The following is an 8,148-nucleotide window of genomic DNA, read 5'->3' on the forward strand; positions in this document are numbered from 1 at the left end:
TTGGGTTCAGCCTTAACATCTGGACCTTTGCCATTTGACTCCATCATTTCATTACTTCTCTGACTTTATGTATATCTCTGCTCCCCCGGCACTCCATTCACATTTCCCATTCAGACTGCATCAGCACTTCCCTCTGCCTGCATCAGGAATGAAGGGGCTTGGCTCTGTGTGACCTGGTGTCATAATCTTATTTCAAGAGGTGACTGTGTGTGTGCATGTCTGTGTGTGTGCGTGCGTGCGTGTGTGTGTGTGTGCGTGCGTGTGTGTAGACTGCAGATGTGGCTGCTCTGAGTCCCCTGGGTGGGATTTGCAGGTAATCTGTCTGTGTAACTGCTACCCTGTGGCACCCTGCATCCCCTTTCAGCTCTGTGTCCTGTAAATGGAGGGCTTTTACTACTGATGAGAGGAGGGCAGCATAGAGACAAAATGCCCGGGAGCTTTCACTTTAGCTGTGAAACATTAAAAAAATCTGGCTTAAACTAAGCTAACACCAGCCTTTGTGTTGGCTAGGAGCAGCTAGATTTGGATACAGTGCAGGCATTTGGACAATTACAGAAATACTAATGCTCCAGGAGCTACCTGTGCTCCAGCTGGAGTGTTAGTTTAACAATTAAATGGGTTTAAGATTCAGATGTAATGAACACCATGAAAGTAACCCAGTCTCATAATACCTGTGACATATTATGAGAGAGGGTTACCTCTGCACCACCACGTGCTGCTGTTATACAGAGACACAAAAAAGGAAAATATGATTTTACGCTCATGAGAACAAATGTTATGGTAATGAACTTTTCTTACAGTATTATAGTGTGCTCAATATTATACATGCTACATATTGGGTGATAGTGTTTTGCTAAATCCTTCCAGGACTTAAATAGATTTTAAGTTACCTAATAAATAAAGTTCTTTTCAACACAGTATGGCTTTGCTCAGATGTACTTACATCTGTGTATTGTATTTGATTACTGTGGTTTCAATGGAAGCCTAACTTTGGCCTTCAGTTTTTTGCAGGGCGTGATCCAGTCAAACATACAGTAAGTAAAGATAGTTCCCCAGCATAGTTCTCTGTGAAGAACTATGCTGGTTTTACATGTCATGGTGTGTTTAGCATTAAAACCCTACTCCCTGGTAGGGTCAGCCATGGCAAACTGGTCCTGGGTGAGAGACCAGACAAAGAGTGATTCAAAATTTAGCGGGCCTTAGTCCATGGGGCCCAGCCAGGCACAGCTCGAAAAAGTGACATGGACCCAACCTCCTGAAGGTCCACCGCCTGCTGGAGGTGGCCGTAGGGGTTGGGTGCAATGTTGTCAGGCGGCGGACAGGAGGGGAGGCCCTGGTCGACCGATCCCGACTACCAAACCTAGTGATTTGGACATGGAACGTCACCTTCCTGGTAGGGAAGGAGCCTGAGTTAGCGCGTGAGGTTGAGAGAGACTAGATATAGTTGGACTCACCTCATCTCACGGCTTGGGCTCTGCTGGATAGGGGCTGGACTATCCAGCTGTTTAAAAAATTGTAGAATTTACGGTGAATTACTGGCAGCTGTGGTTGCCAGAATTTCACCGTGAAAAATAAATTGTAAATGTAGAACACAAAATGGTATCCTATTTTGGTAACCATAAATTTCACAGTAAATAATAATTATTTTTACAGTAAATGACTATGAATTTGAACCTAAATTGTAAAATTGTTAATGGGTAATTCATGTGAAAACCACAGACATTAGATTAACCGGATTACCATCTTACTTCGTTAAATATATAAGAACGTAAGTGAAACTATATAAAATAATACGGTATCATACTAAAAAGTTGAATATTACGGTAAATTACTGGCGGCTGTGGTTGCCAGAATTTCACAGTGGAAAATATAGTGAGAATGCAGAATACATAACGGTATACTTTGTTGAGAAATGTAAAATTCACAGTGAACTTTGGTTTTTGCACAATAATTACATTGAAATAAAAAAAACTAATATAATGTAAACCTGTTAAAATACATTTTAATAAGCTTGATTACCGTCTCCTATTGACAAAGCACAGAAGAGCTGTATAATACAAAACATGTCTTTTTATTCAAAAGTTCATATTTACAGTAAATTATTGGCAGCTGTTGCAGCCAGAATGTCGTCTAAAAAAATAAGCTCCAACAAATGAGGTAATAAACATAATAGGGCTAATTGGCATAAAACTTACATTATGACTTTTTGTTATAATTTGCTAGAAACATTAATGAAAAACCAGTAGAGAAATGATTAAATTAAACAGTTAATATTAAATAATCAAATTAATGATTAAAAAGGCACCGATCTAATTAATATAGAATAGAATAGAATTAGAATAGAATTCAACTTTATTGTCATTGCACATGCACAGGTACAGGGCAACGAAATGCAGTTTGCATCCATCCAGAAGTGCTTTAGTGATATAGATATATTACAATATATATTAGCAATAATATAGATATGTGAGTATATTACAGAAATGGGTCTATTATGGTATGTTATAATGTACACGGTATGAAGTACGTTGTGAATATTCTATAACTATAAGTATGTACAGGCTGTAGTGAGTACAAGCTATGAACAGGATATAAATATGAAATAAATAACTTTACAGAATCTGAGATATACAGCTATACAGAAATGGGAACTATACAAGTTGTAAACAGTTGTAGGGTTAAAAATTATCGTATGTACAGAATGATTATTTACAGAGCTATACAGTAGTTCAGTTAAGATAAGTGAGATATGTGGATAATTTCTACAGAGGCTATATAAAGTGCTAGTGGTTGTGAGTGGTGGTTCAGTCCGTGTTATTATTGTGTGTTTGAGGGTACAGTTGTCCATTGTGGGTGTGTGTATGTTCAGTCCATGTGTTAACGTGGGTCAGATGTCAGGAGGCAGAGTTCAGGAGTCTGACAGCTGTGGGGAAGAAGCTGTTCCGGTACCTGGTGGTCTTAGTCCGGAGGCTCCTGTAGCGCCTCCCAGAGGGCAGGAGGGTGAAGAGTCCATGTGATGGGTGACTGGGGTCTTTGATGATTTTCCCAGCCCTTTTCAGACACCGCTTCCTGTAGATGTCTTTTATGGCAGGAAGTGGTGCTCCGGCGATGCGCTGGGCAGTTTTCACGACCCTCTGCAACGCCTTCCGGTCCGAGGCAGAGCAGTTCCCGTACCAGACTGTTATACAGTTGGTCAGGATGCTCTCGATGGTGCAACGATAGAAGTTCACCAGGATGTCTGAGGACAGGTGGTTTTTCCTCAGAGTCCTCAAGAAGAAGAGGCGCTGGTGAGCCTTCTTGACCAGCTTGGAGCAGTTGGTCGTCCAGGTGAGATCCTCGGAGATGTGGACTCCCAGGAACTTGAAGCTGCTCACACGCTCCACAGCCGTCCCCTTAATGTAGATGGGTGGATGTGGGTCAGCATTCCTCCTGTAGTCCACGATGAGCTCCTTGGTCTTCTCGGTGTTAAGCAGCAGGTTGTTTGTGTCGCACCACTCAGCCAGACGATCCACCTCCTCCCTGTAGGCGGCCTCATCATTGTCACTGATGAGGCCAATCACCGTGGTGTCATCTGCAAACTTTATTTTTTTTCTTTTCTTTTTTTTTTCTTTTTGCCTGTCCCGTTTGGCTCGTTTGCCATCAGAATTGTTGTCTAAAGGCAAAGAAAGATGCCCAACGGATTTACTTTACCAAATTGACCATCCCAGCCTTGCCGTAATGGTCCATTTGATTCACCTTTTATTGTTTATTTTATTTTCACTTACTGAATACGGGACAGACTTGACTGGGGGAAAGAAGGGGAGAAAGAAAGAGGGAAAGAGAAACAGCTGAGAAGAGGGACGGGGGAGAAGGGCAAAATACAAAAACCAACAGAACGGGCAGAAAAAAAAATGCATATCAGAATCAGAATCAGAATCAGAATCAGAATACTTTATTGATCCCTGGGGGAAATTATTTATCAATTATTATATATCAATCACCTGGATCACCTGCTGAGAAAGAAAAAAGAAAACAAGCAGAAGAGAACAAGAGTAATAGAATAAACAACATCACAATGATATATGGGAATATGACAGTAAATACTAAATATTAGACATTATTGTGCAGCACATAAGATCAACAGAACACAGTGTGCTTTGAGGTAGGAGCCAAAAAGGGTGTAGTTTGTGGGTGTGATCACCCATGTGTACACCTGTGAGCATGGACGCGCTTGTTTTTTTTTTAAAAGGTTCCTTCATGTAATGATCTGCTAGAGGGTGTGGGGGGGGGGCACAGCCCCGTCCTCCAGGGCATGAAGCAGGTATGGAGGAGATCAAAACTCCAGACATCCAGAGGCCCCCAGAACACAAGAGACCAAGGAAGACCAACAGAGGGGCAGCCGCGCCACTGTCCCAGAAAGAGCTGAGGAGAGTCCCAGATGAGGGCTCACTCAGCAGCCACGGAACAGAAGCCAGGGGGGGTTGCAGTGACGCGCCCGTGAGCTCCGCCGGCAGCCAGCCATGCCTGAGTGACCGAGCCCCAGGCCGAGAGGCCGGGGGCACCCCACCTCCGAAGTGGCCCGAGCGAGCCCCAGGCTCCAGGCCCCGATAAGCGGCCACCAAGGAGTGAACCAGTGTGTACCTGGACGCCCATCCCCGGACACAAAGAACCACCAACGCACCAATGTCTGAGGGGAGAACGCCACTGGCAGGGGAAGTGGTGGTGGGTGGAGATAGGCCTCCAAACCTTGGAGGGCCTGAGATGTCCCCAGAGAGGTGACGTCTGACACCCAACCTGACATATAGACACAGACATACAGGCACACACAGACACAAACATCCATTCCCCCCCTCATGCTCTCATATGCACTTACTTCACACTCAACCAACATGGAGACAGACATAAAGAGACGCTGTACACACGATCACACTCCCCAAGCATACTCTACGAACCGGGTCTAGGTACCCTTGCCCCTGGAGGGGGGAACTGCACCCAGACCCAGGTGGTGTTGCCCTTTTCCCTGCGGTGGGGGGAGGCAGACCGCCCCGACTCCGCAGCAGCAGGGAGGCCCCACACTCCAGACCGCAGTCGGACAACCAACTCCTCCTCCTAGCCCCCCCACTCCAGCAGGCCGCAGAGAATGGGGTGAGAGAAGACTCCAAACCTCCCTCCACCCGCTCATTGTAGTGTTGATGCATGTGTGTTCTAAGGTGCATTTAAAACCCAGGAGGGCATGGAGCTACCTGCCAGAGAGCAGCAGGTCATCTGCAAACTTAATGATGGTGTTGGAACCATCAGCAGGTCTGCAGTCGTGGGTGAAGAGGGAGTAGAGGAAAGGGCTCATCACACAGCCTTGTGGTAGCATTGTGATGGTAGATGAGCAGTGGTTATCCAGCCGGACATGTTGGGGGCGGTTGGTCAGGAAGTCCAGTAACCATTTGCAGATGAGGGAACTGATGCCCAGGTCTGTCAGTTTCCTGATGAGTGGTGAGGGGTGGATTGTATTGAATGCTGAACTGAAGTCTATAAACAGCATTCTGGCGTAGGTGTTGTTGTTGTCCAGGTGTGAGAGGACAGAGTGCAGTGCGATGGAGACTGCATCCTCTGTGCTCCTGTTCTGGCGGTATGCGAATTGGTGGGGGTCCAGGGTGGGGGAAAGACAGGATTTGAAGTGTGCTAGGACCAGCTGCTCTAAGCACTTCGTGATGATGGGGGTGAGTGCTACTGGGCGGTAATCATTGAGGCAAGATGGGTTGCAGTTTTTGGGTATCGTTACGATGGAGGTGGATTTGAAGCAGGCCGGTACCACAGCGTGGGCCAAGGACAGGTTGAATATGTCTGTGAGCACTCCTGCAAGCTCCCCAGAACACGCTCTGAGAACACGCCCGGGGATGCCATCAGGACCTGCAGCGTTGTGGACATTGATCCTGCTCGGCACCGCTCCTACATCGGTGGGGGAGAGAGTCAGAGGTTGGTGGTCTGGCTTCACGTCTGCTTTGGTTGTGGTTGTGGGGTTCCCTCACCCAAAACGAGCATAAAAGTTGTTGAGCTCGTTGAGGAAGGAGACATCAGAGGATGCGGGGGAGGGTTTGGTGGTCCTGTAGTCTGTGATGGTCTGGAGTCCTTGCCACATGCGTCGGGGGTTGGAGTTGGAGAAGTGTTCTTCTACCTTCTTTTTGTAATGGTGTTTGGCTTTTTTGATGCCCTTCTTTAGATTAGCCCTGGCTGTACTGTAGGCGTGTGCATCTCCTGACCTAAAGGCGGTGTTGCGGGCCTTCAGGAGGAGACGAACATCCCGGTTCATCCAAGGCTTCTGGTTGGGGTACATGGTGATCCGTTTCTGGGTGGTGACACTGTCTGTGGTTTTGGAGATGTAATCCAGTACAGATGAGGCGTACTGGTCCAGGTCTGTGTGGGTGAACATATTCCAGTCTGTGTTTTTAAATCTGTCCTGGAGCACTGCGTCTGTCCCCTCTGGCCACACTTTAATTGTCCTCACAGCAGGTTTCACACGTTGGATGAGTGGTGAATACTGTTGGAATCTCCCAATTCTTTGAATCTTTGGGCTGAAGGAAGGACAATACTCGGTGCATTTATGCTCAATCAACAATCATTTATTTCCATAAATTCAACACTTAAGAGCATAAGGACCATCATGATGGGGAGACATGCCTGAAGAGGGTCACCGCAAGTCTCGAAATGGTGACGTGTTACTCAGCTTCTTATAGCCGCTAGTGGCCCCCACCTAGTCGTAAAAGCCCAAACATTCACATTCTTTCTCTCTTACGGCGCCTAAGTTATGACCTCGGCAGTTGTTTCTCTGCTCTCTGTAAGGTGGGGGTGTGGAATGTGGTCCATCTCCCCTGTATTAGACACCAAGTCTCCTGCTTACAACCTTCTTTTTATGATTCAACAATAAAGCATGTCAAGAAAACAGTGTAACACATTCCCAGCAGATCAAGGATACAGAGTGATGCACACTTATCTAATGAACTACAAATGATTATGTTCTTTTAACCCAAAAGTATAATGAGAACTAAACTACATACACAGCACACCATCTAAACTAAAGGATAATATATGACCTACAGCAGTTAACATAATTCAACTACTTTAACTACATATATAAGATAAGATATAATAACAGAATAATCTCACAATACCTAGGTGTGAGGAACAGGGAGAGATGGTCCGATTGTCCAATGTGGGGGAGGGGTGTGGCTTTGTAGGCTCCAGCCAGGTTTGAATACACATGGTCTAAAGTCTTGTCTCCTCTGGTGTGGCAGGAGACATGTTGGTGGAATCTGGGGAGGACTGTCTTTAAGTTGGTGTGGTTGAAGTCGCCAGCAACAATAAAAGCAGCCCCGGAGTGTTTATTCTGGTGTTTGTTAATGGCTGCAGAAAGTTCTTTCATGGCCAACCTAGCATTAGCGTCGGGGGGTATATACACGGCAGTGAGTATGATCGAAGTGAGTTCTCTGGGGAGATAATAAGGTCTGCATTTGACCATTAATATCAAACTTAATACAACCAAAAACAAATAAGAACCTAATAAACAGTCAAACAAAATTTAAAACACTTGATATGTGCAGTGGTTGATAAAGTTTCCTTTTATCCAGATTGATAGTAGAGGGCTTTCAAAACAGTCTCTGATGGTGTCTGAGGAACTGGAACAGGTTTTGGATCCGATGTGTTTGAAGACTTGCATGTTGTTCTTCTGATGCTTGGTGTAGATTAGCATTCTTTCCTAATCTAGCAAATACAAAGCACATAAAGCAAACTGCCCATTTAAAAACAAATAGACATGTATCAAGCAAATAAACAATCTTACATCTAATAGAGCTGACACAATTAATCGTATAATGATTTACAATTGTGATGTATTGCAATGCGGACATAAAGCATTTGTAATCCATTCAGAATAAACTAATCGATTATTAAATACAGTCCTGATCAAAAGTTTAAGACCACTTAAACCACTTAAAAATCATATTTTGCATGGTTGGATTTTAACAAGGTTCCAATATCATGCAACAAGCAGAAATGGGAGGTACACACAACATTTAACTTACATTTAACAAACTTAAACAGGGACAGGCTGTTTTACAGCTGATCAAGAGTTTAGGACCACATGCCTTTAAAAGGCCAAATCTGTGCAAATATGTGTGT

The sequence above is a fragment of the Astatotilapia calliptera genome, chromosome 2 (genome assembly GCF_964374335.1).
Source record: "Astatotilapia calliptera chromosome 2, fAstCal68.1, whole genome shotgun sequence".
NCBI lineage: Eukaryota > Metazoa > Chordata > Actinopteri > Cichliformes > Cichlidae > Astatotilapia > Astatotilapia calliptera.